This window comes from Crotalus tigris, unplaced genomic scaffold, assembly GCF_016545835.1.
Source record: "Crotalus tigris isolate CLP2741 ecotype Arizona unplaced genomic scaffold, ASM1654583v1 scf7180000017582.600645, whole genome shotgun sequence".
NCBI classification, from domain to species: domain Eukaryota; kingdom Metazoa; phylum Chordata; class Lepidosauria; order Squamata; family Viperidae; genus Crotalus; species Crotalus tigris.
The window spans coordinates 229,497-244,406 of NW_024096492.1; positions in this window are offsets into that span (position 1 = coordinate 229,497).

The following is a 14,910-nucleotide window of genomic DNA, read 5'->3' on the forward strand; positions in this document are numbered from 1 at the left end:
GAGTCTGGGCCCTCCAGTCGTGTTCCTGATGAAGCTCAGCTGTGTGAGGAGCATGAGTCAGACCCGGAAGACCCACACCTCATGGACTTGCTAATTGACGCCCGCACACGTCGTCAATTAGTGAGAGTAAATCAACAGCAGTCAATGAGGCACCTCCAGAGTAAAAAGAAAAGGCAATGAGAGGCAATGCCTTGGGACTGCTCAATAAAGAGAGGAGGTGTGGGTGGTGATGGTTGCTGAAGGCAATCATTTGCAAAGTGCTTCTTGGAATCCTGGTTTGTTCATCTTGCTTGTAACTACTCGTCTGTTTGCATTGTGTTTCCTTTGGACTTGAGTTTTGCTGCTTGTGTTTTGAACTATTTGACAGGTTTGTCAACCATATTAAAAGAGTTTTGTTTTGTTGTAAAGTCTCCAGCCTATTGCATCAGCAGGGGTTTGGTCCTTGTGCCTTTAACAAGGACGGCAATAGGCTGGGATAGAACAGCCCCCTAGATTCAGGCAACCCTCCATCATGCTGACTGGCCAGATCCTGTAAACCCAGGCCAGAGTTCCTTGGTGTGGTGGAATTCCCCAAGTCCACAATGGACCCCTCTTGGGAGCACTGTCCTGTGAGCTCAAGGCCAGCAGATGGAGTGGCCTGAAAAACCGGTTGCGAGCAATGTCCCATGGACCCGGTGTCTATGCCAGAATCAGGAGCCACCCCATTGGCAAAACCCCCTACTGGTGCCTGTGAAGTTCCGCTTTTGTGGAGAGACTGTGGTCCTCCCCCCCCCCCGAGAGCAGGGTCAGGTGTGGAAGGGTGGCTGGGAAGCCTCCAGCACAGTTGGTCGATGTGGCGACGTAACACATGACCATCTTCCAAGGCCAGTTCATAAGACAGCGGCCCAATGACCTGGACCCAGAGATGTCCAGGTCCATAGTTCCTTGCCCAGACTGTCCACCTGTAGTCTCCTAGTTGCCCGCGGCTATGACACCTGTGAAGCCACCCGGTCTGGGTGCAACCTGTCCAGTTTTGTAATGAGTCTGCGACCCCAGTGGAGTTCAGCTGGGCTCTTGCCAGTAGCTGTGCAAGGTGTGGTGCGGTGGCAAAGGAGAAAGTCAGCTAACCTGTGATGCCAACTGCCATGAGTGATCCTCTTTAAAGCATCTTTGGTTGTGCGCGCCATACGCTCAGCTTGACTGTTGGACGCAGGATGAAACGGTGCTGATGTGGCATGATGGATCATGTTGGCCTGTAGAAAAGCCTGAAACTCAGAAGAAGTGAATTGGGGTCTGTTGTCAGAGACAAGGACATCTGGAAGCCCATGAGAGGTGAAGATCCTTCTCAACACCTGGATGGTCCTGGCAGTAGTAGTGGAGGAGACTGGAATGACCTCTAGCCACTTGGAATGGTTGTCCACAAGGAGAAGGAAGAATTGCCCCTGAATGAGGCCAGCGTAGTCGATACGGATCCTCGACCAAGGGGCATGTGTCAACTCCCACCTATGTACAGGAGCCTGAGGCATTTCAGGCCTAGACTGTTGGCAAACAGTACACCCGTGGACCTGGGTCTCAATCTCATTATCAAGCCCAGGCCACCAAAGATGGCTGCGCACATGCGCCTTCATCCGGACTATACCTGGATGTCCCTCATGCAGAGAGCAAGACTCTAGTCCTCAATGAGGTTGGGATCACTACCCTACTACCCCAGAGGACACAACCCTTGAAGGTGGATAGCTCGTGCTTCCTCTTCCAGAAACTCTGGAACTCTGTGCCAGGACATGTGTCAGGCCACCCTGACAGCACCCATGTCAGCACGCATGTTAGCATGTGATTGGTGGCTGTTTCTGCAGCCACATCCCTAGCATTAAGGGGAGACTCAGGCAACTCCTGAATGGAAAGTATGTGGTGAGCTGGAGCAAGATCTGACTCCACTAGCTGTAGAGGTAATCTGCTGAGGCCATCTGCATGGCCCATTTCTTTGCCCGGTTTGTGAACCAGTGTGTAGTCATATGCAAAAAGGAAAATTGACCATCTCAGCATTCTAGGAGAGATGATGTGTGGGGTTTGCTTGTTGGTTGTAAACAACACCAGCAGTGGCTTATGGTCTGTAAAGACCATGAATTGGCGGCCATATAAAAGTCATGGAACTTTTTTATGCCAGCCACTATGGCCAAGGCTTCTCTGTCAATCTGTGCGTAATTATGCTCAGCAGATGACAGAGTCCTAGAATAGTAGGCTACAGGGACTGTGTCCCATCAGCCTTTAAGTGACTTAACACAGCCCCAATCCCATAAGGGGATGCATCAGAGACTATGCACACACAGGCAATCACTCATTGAAATGCGCTAGAACCGTATTTGAAGATAGCAAAGCCTTGACCTCTGCAAAACTCCTTTCGTGGACTTTTGTCCACTGCCATGGAGGCTGTTTATCTAAGAGCCGGTGTAACGGCTCAGTCACTGCAGCGTTGTGAGGGAGGAATGAATGGTAAAAGTTTAACAGTCCCAGAAAAGCCTGATGTTCGCTTTTGGACTTGGGACTTGGGGCCTGCTGAATTGCTTTGAGCTTGGATTCAGCAGGATGGATGCCTTCAGCATCAATACGGAACCCCAGAAACTCTATGGAAGTGACTCCAATTTTACATTTTTCTTGCTTTAGCTTTAGCCCTGCTTGGCGGAAACGCAGCAAGACGGCCCTAAGCCTGTCAGCCAGATTTTTGGATGATTCCCCAGCAATGAGGACATCATCAAAGTAAGGGCAAACTCCTGGAATATTGCAGAGCGTTTGCTCCATCACGCTTTGGAAAATGCCAGGGGCTACATTAACCCCGAACTGCAGCCTCTTAACCTTAGACGCTCCCCAGTGCATTACAATTGTTTGGGCCTCTGCTGTTGCCTCATCAACTGATAGTTGTTGATAGGCCTGAGCCAAGTCAAGCTTGGTGAAGACTCGGCCCCCTTTGAGGAATGACAGAATGTGGCTCCCACTAGCACCGGGTATGAGTTCTGCTGCAATGCTTTGTTAAGTGTACACTTATAGTCTGCACAAATGCGGATTTCTCCATTGGCCTTCAGTGGCATAATTATGGAGGTTTCCCATGGACTACTGTCCACGGGTTCAAGAATACCCTGCTGAAGCAGCTTGTCCAGCTCTGCATTAATTTCATTCTTCAACGCGAAGGGCATCTAATGGGGCTTAATCCTAATGGCGACAGATGGGTCTAAACATAAAGCAATGGGAGGCCCCTTGTACGAGCCAAGCTCTGAACTGAACACATCAGCAAACTCCTTGCAAACTCCTGCAAGTCCTGTCGTTTGCAAACTGTGCAGTCCAGTCACTTGAATCCCAAGGGCCTCGAACCAATCGAGTCCAATAAGACTCGTGCGGTCACACCCAACCACAACTACATCTAACAACCCTTTGAAGTTCCTACGCTGCACCTTGAGAGTTGCCTCCCCCTTCATGCTGACTCAGGAATTCTGGAAGTCAGTAAGAATTAAATTTGACGGCCTGAGTTTAACTCGTAGGCCGATTCTACAACAAATCTTCTTGAAAGTATCCTGAGATATGATCGATAGAGCGGACCCTGGGTTTAACTCTATCGAAAGGGGAACCCCCTGCAATTTGATGTCAATGTGAAGCTTCTTCCTCAGAGGTCTATGGGCCCCTGTTTTAAAAATGCTTCTATGGGACGCGCAAAAGCCCACCCTGTTCTGGCTGGGACCCTGGTACCTTTCTGAAGCAATTCTTCCGAAGGCCAGTCTTTCTGGCGACCCAAACAGATGGTGGCAATGTGGCCTTGCCTGCCACATGCCCAGCAAATAGCGGAGTGGAAACAGCAATCGGACCGCTTGTGGTGTCCTCCACATTCAAAACACCGAGGGAATGTAGTTGCCTTGTCTTTGCGCTCTTGAGGCCTCCGCTGGCTGCTGCAAACGGTCAACCTCCATCTCAGGATCCTGTTCGGATACTTCTCGAGTGACCTCTTGATGGACAGAGACCAAAGCTGGAGGGTTCTTGACGAGCCACAAAGCCTTCACAGTGCTGGCCGCTGCTTCTTCGGCTGAAATTTCTCTCAAAGCATCTTGGAAAGAGATCTTTGCGAAGATCTTCTGTTGCAGTTCATAAATTCTCAGTCCACAAACTAAATGATCCCGAAGTCTCTCTTCCAGGTCCTTGAATTTGCATGGCCTAGCTGCTTGTCGTAACTCAGCAATAAAGTCCGCAGCAAACTCACCATGCAATCACTGAAAGCTTCGGTTCAAAGTGTTCTCGCAACATCCTCTTCTGTTCAGCATAAGCGATGGATTCAAGTGGTGCTGGGGCGACCAGATTCTCAGCAATATCGAAAGTCTCTTGCCCACAGACACACAGTAGCATAGCAGCTTTAAGACCGTCCTCCTGAACTTGGTTTACCCAAAAGTAAGAACTCCAACAGGCCACGTAAGAACTCCAACATTCTGGATGAGCTGTGTCGAACTCCGACAGATGGTCTAGCTTGGACACTGTTACTTCCTGGCGGCCTCGTCATGCCTTGTGCTGCAAGGCTTGAGAAGGGTCCCTTTTTCCGAGCTCTCCTCCAGCGTTCTCATACTGGCAGGCAGAGTCGCACTCTCCAGACGCCGAACTTCCCAGCGCTTCAGGCCTTCCATTGTGAGTCAGCCTATCTTCTTTTCATTGTTTCCCTTGCAGCAGATCCCATCCTCATTGGCAATGTTCTGTTTTCGATGTAAAGGCATTGAGATGAGGCAGGAGTAACAACAGTCTTTTCTTTATTCAAATCACAACAAAACCAATACAAAATGGCGCGGATTCCTCTTATACCCCTTTTCAGGGACAGTGTCAGCCAATCAATGCAATGGATTCTCCCGCCTTGCACATGCGCAATAGGCTGGAGACAGGCTGTCTGGTCCCAGCATCTACGTGGTCTGTCCGGGCCTCTCTGTAGCTTCCTGCACCTGCTGAGTCACTCAGCAGGCCCAGGACATAAGATATACTATCTCAGACAGGTGGTTGTCTAGTTTCTTCTTAAAAGTCTCCAGTGATGGAGCACCCATGATTTTTGGAGGTAAGCTGTTCAACTGGTTGATTGTCCTCACTGTCAGGAAGTTTCTCCTTAATTCCAAGTTGCTTCTCTCTTTGATCAGTTTCCAGCCCTTATTTCTTGTCCTTTCCTCTGGTGAACAACCTGGCCCCCTCTGCCTTGTGGCAGCCCCTCAGATACTGGAACACTGCTATCATGTCTCCCCTATTTCTTCTTTTGTTTAGACTAGCCCAGTGGTGGCGAACCTATGGCATGCGTGGCAGAGGTGGCACTCAGAGCCCTCTCTGTTGGCATGAGCACCACCGCCATCAGCAGGTCCATCAGGCCACCACTGCCACCCAGAGCGGGAGCCCCTCCCAGCACAAAGGAGACAAAGTGGCCGACTAGCAAGCTCAAGTAGAGGTGGTAGAGCAGAGGTCACCAACCATTGTTGGACTGGAAGAAAAGGGAGGGGGAAGTATTTTGCACTGCAAATGGGGCAGGGCTAGTGCCTGCATGATACTCAAATAGCCCTGCCCCGTTCTTGCATGATGCAGTGCCTTGCATCTGTACCCCTTGGTGTGGCGGCGGCCGATTTTCTGCCTTGCAGCACGGTGGCCCATTTTTGTGGCCCCAGTTTTTGCATGCCAGAAACAGAACTCAGAGGTGCCTCCCTGCACCCCCTGAGAGCACCACAATGCTGATGCGGCCCTGGCACTTTGCGATAAATAAATGGGTTTGGGGTTGCTGTTTGGGCACTCGATCTCTAAAAGGTTCGCCATCACTGTACTAGCCAAACCCAAGTGCCGCAGCTGGTCTTCGTATATTTTGGCCTCCAGGCTTTTGATCATCTTAGTTGCTTTTCTCTAAATTTTTTCCAAACTCTCAACATCTTTTTTGTGATATGGTGACCAAAATTGACTGCAGTATTCCAGGTGTGGTCTTACTAGGGCAGTGGTTCTCAACCTGTGGGTCAGGACCCCATTTGGGGTCGAACGACCATTTCACAGGGGTTGCCAAACAAGGCTGTCCGCCATTTTTCCCCCCTTTTCTTTGGCCACACCCCTGGCACCCGGTGATGTATAAGTGGTTGGGGGTCACCACAACATGGGGAACTGTATTATGGGGTCGTGGCATTAGAAAGGTTGAGAACCACTGTACTAGGGCTTTGTAAAGTGGTACTAGTACTTCGTGTGATCTTGATTCTATGCCTCTGTTTATACAACTTTATGTAACATTGGTTCCAGCTTGACAGAAATAGGTAATGAATTCTGTAACAATAAGCCTCTTATGTATTTATTTATTTTTGCACTTTTGTTATTATTTGAAGAAATCTTCCTCTGGTCCATTTTGTAAAGGGCTCTTCTCAAAATGATTAAAACAAAAATTAACATATGGTAGGTAGCAGCACATGCCCATGCAAAGATAAACAAGTAAGGCACGGTGCAGCTTCTAGAACCCTAATGACAGGTCACTAACCTCAACCCAACATGCCCCACCTCACAAAAACTGAATTTGGTTCAAGTTAAATACAACCTGGTATCGTACAGTTTCCGCTACTGGTAAGTCCTGCTTACCAGCTGATGTCAACGCTGCTAACATTGGATGTTTTTGCTTTGACAACACTTAGAGATGCAACCATTTTCTTCTTATGTTTTACTTTTAGAGTTAGATGATGCTGGGGGGGGGGAAGGAATGTGCATGAGAGTAGATGGACATAATAATACTGGGCTTAGTGTGTGAACCAAGGTTAATGAAATAAGAGACAATAAGAATTGGCGGACTGGAGAAATGGAGGGACAGCCTGCATTTCAAACTAATTGGAGAATGTGATTTATGACTGTTAATTGGAGGAGGGAATTGTGCTTTGATACTATGTGTTCAGGGGAGGGGAATCCAATTTTTGGCTTGGACTGTGTTTGTGTTAGTGCCTATGCCATGCTTCTCTAATAAAGATTCTTTAAGGTAAACAATTCCTCAAAGTTCTTTGAAGAGTTTCATCTGTCGGAACCATGACAGCTGCCTTGTGCAGTGACCATTCAAAGTTAGGACAGTGCTGAAAAAAATAACTTTGTGGCCAGATTGCACATTTACAACCTTCACAGCTTCCTTCAGTCACCTGATTGCCATTGTAGACAGTATGCATTGTCTTGTGCCTTTCTCTCTGTCTTTTTCCCTTTGTCCAAGACCAGAGAGAGATTGAAGATTCACTTTGGATTTGTGTCACTCTTCTGAATTGATATCCAAAGCCCTCCTGAGCATCCAAATCAGTTTAGAAGCAGGTCAACTTGCTGATTTTATTTCATTAAGATGTCTTTGCATCAAACAGCTGAATAGAAATCTTCACATTTCAGTTAAAAAGTTACCACACAAACCATTGCATTGAATAACTCGGGATTTACTTCTGAATTAAATATCCATTTATACAAAGCTCATAGTCTTGAAAGTGTCACACACCTCCTTTTTATTATTTTACCAACAAATTAAAGGTTGTGCAAATTATGGATTGCATTTGTTAAAAGAGTGATTTTCTCATACTCCTAAATCCACAATTTTGTATCCTGCACTTACTATTTCTGAGCTCGGCTCCCTATGGGAATTAATAACCCAAGTAATGTGCACACCCAGAGCTCTGTTTCCCCACACTGTGAAATGCACATTTAAAAAAGAATCAATGTGTGACTGCAAATTCCCAGCGCATGAATGTTTCATGCTTGGTCTTGCTAGAACCTGATTATGCAGTTGTTTTAAATAAACACATTTCATCATTAATGAGCCCTGGGCATATTTAGGGAAGTGGTCCAATATGTAACGAGGCAAGGAGAAGCAAGTTTTGGGGGAAGAAAGTAATACAGGTAGTCCTTGACTTACAATCATTCCTTTAGTGACAGCATTGAAAAAAGTCATTTATCATCGCTTTTCACACTTAATGACCATTGCATATTTTGCAACCGTTATATTTTGCAAAAATTTAAAACAATGTCACTCTTCTCGTTATTTCTTGTTTGCTAAAAAAATAACGGGTTCTTTCTTGAAAAATACTTTATTTATGTTAACATGGAAAAGGTCCAATGTTCTTTTCTACACAATTCAATTAATAAATATTCTGTGAATGCTTTAATTCTGGTTTTCAGTATGGTAAATATTAATAAATATAGCCCATGCCAACAAAAGCTCTTTGGGGGCCTTGCATAATTTTTAAAAGTGGGAGGGGTCCTGAGAGGAAAAGCCTTTAAAAACTACTGCTCTAGTTGTACTCAAGACAACTCATGAAATTACAGAACTGGATAAGAATCCCAAAATGCAAAACATAAACTCCAGAAGCAGTAAGAACGAAGAGAAGATCCACAAACATGGCCAGTTTAACAAACAATGCAAAGGTTTACCAAGACAAGGCACACTGTATTTGGAAACATTTATTTGGAAACAATGGAAGGGAGCTTGCCGCTTATAAAGGTTTTGTAATCATTGTTGACCCAAAGGTGTGGGTGTAGAGAGGCACACGCCTGCCACACTTTGCCAAAAAGAAAAACAGTATTGTGCATTGAAAAGATACCAGTGAAGATTCAACTGCAGCCTAATTCGGTTAACAGTTCTTGAACTAGAGCTGGTTCTCACTATTTGAAGAGTGGGCTACAGTAATCCTCAATTTACAGCCATTCATTTAGCAACTATTCAAAGTCAAAACGGCATTGAAAACAGTGACTTATGATTGGTCCTCATACACTGTTGCAACTTCCCCATGGTCACATGATTAAAACTTGGCTGCTTGACAACCAGGGTCATGTGATCACCATTTGAAACCTTCCCAGCCAGCTCCCACAAGAAAGTTAATGGGGGAAGCTGGATTTACTTAACGACCATGTAATTCACTTAACAATTGTGGTGATTCACTTAACCAATGTGGCAAAAAGTCATAAAATCGTGTGTGACTCACTTAACTACCACCTTGCTTAGCAAGATGAAATTTCCAATTGTAGTCATTAATTGAGGATTGCCTATATTTTGATATTTTTTTAAGTACTAATGAACCTTAAAAGCTCTTAACTATTGTTAGCTCCTGGACAGAAGACCACTTCCTAACAAAAAAGCTGTAGGTATAGTCAGTGGTGGGATTCAAATATGTGAACAACCAGTTCTCTGTGTGGATGCTGCTTCCGGAAGTCCATTCTGGGCCTGAGCAACAAAAAATTTGCTACGGGTTTTGCTGAAGTGGTGCGAACTGGCTGAATCCCATCACTGGGTACAGTGGCCATCAGGTGTCTGGAGAATATGGTCAAAAAGTCAGGATAGTGACCAGGATTGAGGTTCTGCCTGTTTTAGATCAGTCATTTTGCTCTTTCAACCTCACCATGTGGACATCCCTGATGACCAAGTATCCGTTTTGACAATTGACAATCTATTAAAGGCTACCTTGTTGGAAGGTATCATCACAAGGCCGTGTCTAGTCAGTTAAGAAATTAAGGAAGGTTTGTCTTGGGTAGAATTCAGATAGGAGACCGTCTGGGAATGCCAGCAACAGTAAATTACACCAGGGGGATGTTGCTGGACATCCGAAAGAAAGCAAGGGCAAATAATTTCCATACAATCATGGTGATGATGTTGTCAGCATGTAGATGTCTAAGCTCAAGTTGAGCTTCACTCAAGATGTCATCACTAGGGATTGCAAATATTGACTGCAAGAGTCTAGATACCCATTAAATGGTAGCAAGATGTTTGTCTGAATCAATTTTTCCCTACTTTGGTAAGTTCCAGGTATATGGATTTCAACTCCCAGAATTCTCAACAATGGCCATACTGGCTGTAGAATTCTGAGAACAGAAGTCCACACACCTTGTGATTGCCAGGTTTGGTAAACACTGGTGTGGACTCTTCATTTCTGCTTAAAGAGTTGCCCAGTATATGGCTAGTGTAAAAAATCCTAAAAAGAATAGGAAGGAGGAAGTTTCTGATCAACATTAATGTGAGCTTAGGACAAAAATGTGGGCCAAGACCGAAGCAAAACTGGATTAAATGGAATCCCATTTTAGTGACATTTAATCCCTTTAATTAAATACCCTAAGTCATATGATTGCGCCTTATGCATTTAAATGTTTCTTCCTTTTGGCATTCTAAAAATCTAAAGTCACTCACCACATTTGGAGAGGCTTCCTGGCTGAAGTTTTTTGGATATTATATGCAACCTTGAGGATTCAAGTTGATCTCAAGGTGATCTATTTATGTAACTATCCATATGAATGAGCACATCCATGGGGTACCATAAGCCATCATATGGTCTGTTTGTTTGAACAAGGCATTAACATCTTCTTTGAAGCTGGCCTTTCTTGTTTTTCTAAGAAATGCCAGGTTTTGTTTAAATCTTTTTCATAGAAGAAGAGCTTCTGAATGGGGGCAATTGTGTGTATGTGATAACCTTGAGATCTGGGGGGCGGGGATCATCTGCTATGTCTGAAAATGTGCAAGCAAACATCTGGTGAGGAGCAAGACACCTTTTGCCTGGGAGAAGTGGGACAAATGTTTGTCTTTTCCGTGGCAGCTTCTGTAGCTGAGAAGGTGTAAGGTGTCACGGAGGACCAGCGTTGTTTCCAGGAGAGAAGAAAGAAGAGGGACTAAACTGATTTCCATAAATATTTGAGCAAGGCTGAATTATTTATGACCCTTCAGCTATACAACAGAGGTGATGGGCGGGTGGCAATTGAAGGAGGGGTAAAGGGAGGTGAATTTTCTAGATGATTTCATTTAAAAATAAGACCCTACACACACACACACACACACACACACACACAATGTGTGGATTCCAATCCATGTCAAGTCTTGCCTGCCTGTAATCTGGAAGTCAGTCCCTTTCCCACACGGCTTCCTCTCCTATTTCTCTCTCTCTAGTTCTCTTTTTCTCTGTGTTCACTTCTTGGGCTTTGTCTGTCTTAATCTGCCAGCCCTCTGAAAGGGTGGCATAAGATGCCCCTTGGATTCTACCCCCTCCTGTAATTGGAAGCCTTTATCATTCAGATGAAGGCAAGAGGCAAAAAGCCGGAGAAAGAAAATAGAAAAAAGAAGAGAGAATAGGATCTCTTCCTTTGCTTTGCAAATGACAGGATGTGGGCAAGAGACAGGAGGGGCTCCCCAGGTCTGGATGAACCTGCCCATTCCTTGTTATGAGGAAGGAGTTGTCCCAGATGGGAGGAAACATGAGGTCTCCAGCAAAACATTGCTACATAAAAGGCTATCTTGACAACCTCCTACCCCTCTTTGTTGAATATTCCATTCTCCATGGGAATCTCTGTGCTCTCTGAGCTTGGTTGTTTTCTTGCAAACATTTCACTACCCAACTAGGCAACATCATCAGTGCTAGAAAGGAATGTGCTTGCTCTCTGTTTATATATAAATGGCTTAACCTGGCAGTGTTGGTAAGAGTGTACTTGGTAGTTCCTTTATTGGGGTGCTGCTTACTGCTTAAATTTGGTCTGGAATTAATCCTGGTGTTCTAATTTGTTCAATTGTATCTCACTGTAGGGAGAACAACACCCACCCACCCAATTTCTTCTAACATCACTTTTATTATTTTTACAAATAACTCAAGGCAGCCAACCCATCCAACATACCTCCCCCTTCCTATTTTGCCCTCAACAACAACCATGTGAGACGAGTTGGGCTGAGACAGTGTGACTGGACCAAAGCCATCCAGCCAGCTTTCATGGCTAAGGCAGAACTTGAACCCACAGTCTGCCTCTGTCTAGCCTGGTACTTTAAGTACTAGACCAAATTGGGTCTCTGGTTCCGTTCCATTCCATTCTCATTTGTATCTACATACTCCTTCATTTCATATCCTTGCCTCCACCTTATCATAAGGCTGTAAGACATCCTAGAAAATAAGATTATTGCTTTGGTTTCTAGGACATGGATGCTTAGCCACCAGTCCCACCTATATGTAGTTCAGTTGCCATTTTTGTGAGAGTGTCGTGTCCTCAGCATCTTTAGATGCCCAGCAGGCCACAACGTTGCAGATCTTTGGCAACTTTGTAAATACCTGACAGGATGGAAGATAAAATCAGAACCCCTTGATCTTGTTTTGAAAAACAAATTGCGACACTTTTGAAGCAAGGCTTCAGCATGGAATGTAACAACTTTCCTGGGAATGGATCTCCACCAGCAAGTGTGAAGACATCTGGCTGGTTGCTTTTAGCCTGGAGGGGAGCAAGTCACACCTCTATGCAATGTTGGAAGGACTGTTTGGGTGGCATATCCTTAAGTTTTCCGTGGGATAATGATTAGCCTAGTTAAGTTATCCTAAAAAGGCTACCATCACAATAAGGGGCTGCCACAAAGAAGAGGAGATCAACCTATTCTCCAAAGCTCCTGAAGGCAAGCCAAAAAGCCATGGATGGAAATTAATCAAAGAGAGAACCAACCCAGAACTAAGGAGAAATTTCCAGGCAATTAGAACAATTAATCAGTGAAACAACCTGCCTCCAGAAGTTGTGGGTGCTCCAACACTGAAAGTTTTAAAGAAGAGACTGGACAGCCATTTGTCTGAAATGGTACTATAGGGTTTCCTGCTTGAGCAGGGGGTTAGACTAGAAGACCTCCAAGGTCTCTTCCAATTCTGTTATTCTGTTATTTTATTACTCAGGCCCTGGTTTACCCTATATCTCCCTCCTTCTGAAGGGTCAACAGCATTGTAGAAGAGGAACTGGGGCAGTTATTCATCAGAGCTTATTTAGATAAATAAAACACTAGGAAAAAGTGTTGTTACACACATTAGCTTGGGAAAAATGTGCCTTTTTTGTGTGCAGTGAACCTTTGGAGTTTGCCACGTCAATCTCACACTTTCCCTAATTTTCTCTGAAACTGTCAATGATTGCACCAAAGAATTTAGGAAGACAAATCTTTAACCCTTTTCTTGACTCTTTTATGTCATTCTAAACTTAGGAGATACTGAGATTGCTGAGAAACAAAACAATCTAGAGGACTCAAATCACTGTATTGAAATAATTTTAATTCAGTGACTGTTAGCACTGCAACCTGCTTTAATTTGGTGTCAGATGGTGCTACGTATTCCCTCCCATTTCTCATTCAGTCTGATAGAAGGCTTTTAATTTCAGAATTTATTTAAAAAAAACCCAGGAATCTGTTAGGACCGTTTCTAACAGGTTTTATCAAAAGTGCACACATTTCTATTTGTGTTGTTCTTTTGCTACCATAGAGTACCATGGCTTTCTTCCTGCAATTTGGTCCAAAGGAGCCAAGAATTTTGGAGAAAATCTTAGGTTCTCCTGCTTAAGCGGGGGGGGGGGGGCTGGGGGCTGGAGTAGAAGACGTCAAAGGTCTATTCTATTCTATTCTATTCTATTCTATTCTATTCTATTCTATTCTATTCTATTCTATTCTATTCCATTCCATTCCATTCTATTCTATTCTATAGAAAATCATATGTGTGGTCTTTGGGAGTATTTATGTATGCCAGTACCCCATCTTTCATTAGGCAATTGTTTCTCCAGCAGTCTGCAGAATTGGAGGATTTTCAGATTGCAAAGTGTGGGCAACAAGGAAAGTTATAGAACAAAGAGTTGTTGTAATTGTAGACCATAATGCCAACAGTAGCATTCTCTGCCATCTCCAACAATAAATAAGTTTCAAAACCCTCCAAACAAAATTGAAAACAATTGGAGACCAAGAGATATGGAAAATTTTTAGGGGGTAGGGGAAAAATACTGCACCTGAGAGCAAATTTTGGAAGTGTGAAATAGGTCTATAGGTAGCTTTGTTTCCTTGTGTGTTTTTTCCCTCAATCAGAATTTGTGGAAAAACTATTCTTTTGCAATTAGGTTGGGGTGTATCAACCTTTTGGCTAACAAGGAAACTGGAAACCATTTCATTTGAATTTAACTACATGGCAGCCCAGGGAAATGCAAAATAATGGCTCTTTTAAATTCTCAGTTTGTTATCAGTTACAAATTGCTACAATAATCCAATTTGGGATTCAAAAGCAAAGTAAAAGGACCCCTTCCCTCCCTCCTCTTCCCTCCCTCCCTCCTTTTTTAAAAAAAGAATATGCATTCTGAGCAGGCTCTGTTTGCAGATTACCTTACTACACCAACACCCTGTAAGTGCCAAAACAACCTCAGAGCCTTTTCCCCAAGTGGCCTTTGAAGGAGCTGGAATGAAATCCTTGTTTTCAAGAGGAAGTGTGCTCCTTTGGGCAACCATTCTTTTTGGTTTTCCAGCATTGTTGTTTTGAGGGAGGTAACACCAGTGAGGGGAGGTGGAGCGAGGATTCCCAAGTAATAAAAAAAGTCAGATTACACAACCCAGGGCAAAGTCTTTCTCCAAAGGCCCTTCCTCTCTTCTGCTGTCCTTTGCCTGCCATTCTGATGGAGAAGTAGCAAGTTGCATCCAGAGAGAGGTGCAGGTAGTCCTTGACTTATAACAGTTCATTTAGTGACTGTTCAAAGTTACAACGGCACTAAAAAAAGTGACTAATGACCACTTTTCACAGTTACAACCTTTGCAGCATCCTTGTGATCCTGTGATTAAAACTGGGATGCTTGGCAATACGTTCATATTTATGACGGTTGCAGTATCCCAAGGTCATGTGATCTGCTTTTTGTGACCTTCTCACAAGCAAAGTCAAAGGGGAAGCCACATTCACTTAACGATCGGGTTACTAACTTATCAATTGCAGTGATTCATTTAACAAGAATCACTGAAAGGTCATAATTTTGGCAAGAAAGGTCGTAAAATGGGCCAAAATTCACTTAACAAAAGTGTTGCTTAGGAACAGAAATGTTGGGCTCAATTGTGGTCTTAAATCGAGGACTACGCATATTGCTAACCAAAACTACAACACTGAATGAGCTCTTCTGCTAAAAAAAAATGTTTTGGAATAAGAAACAATCCTCTCTCCC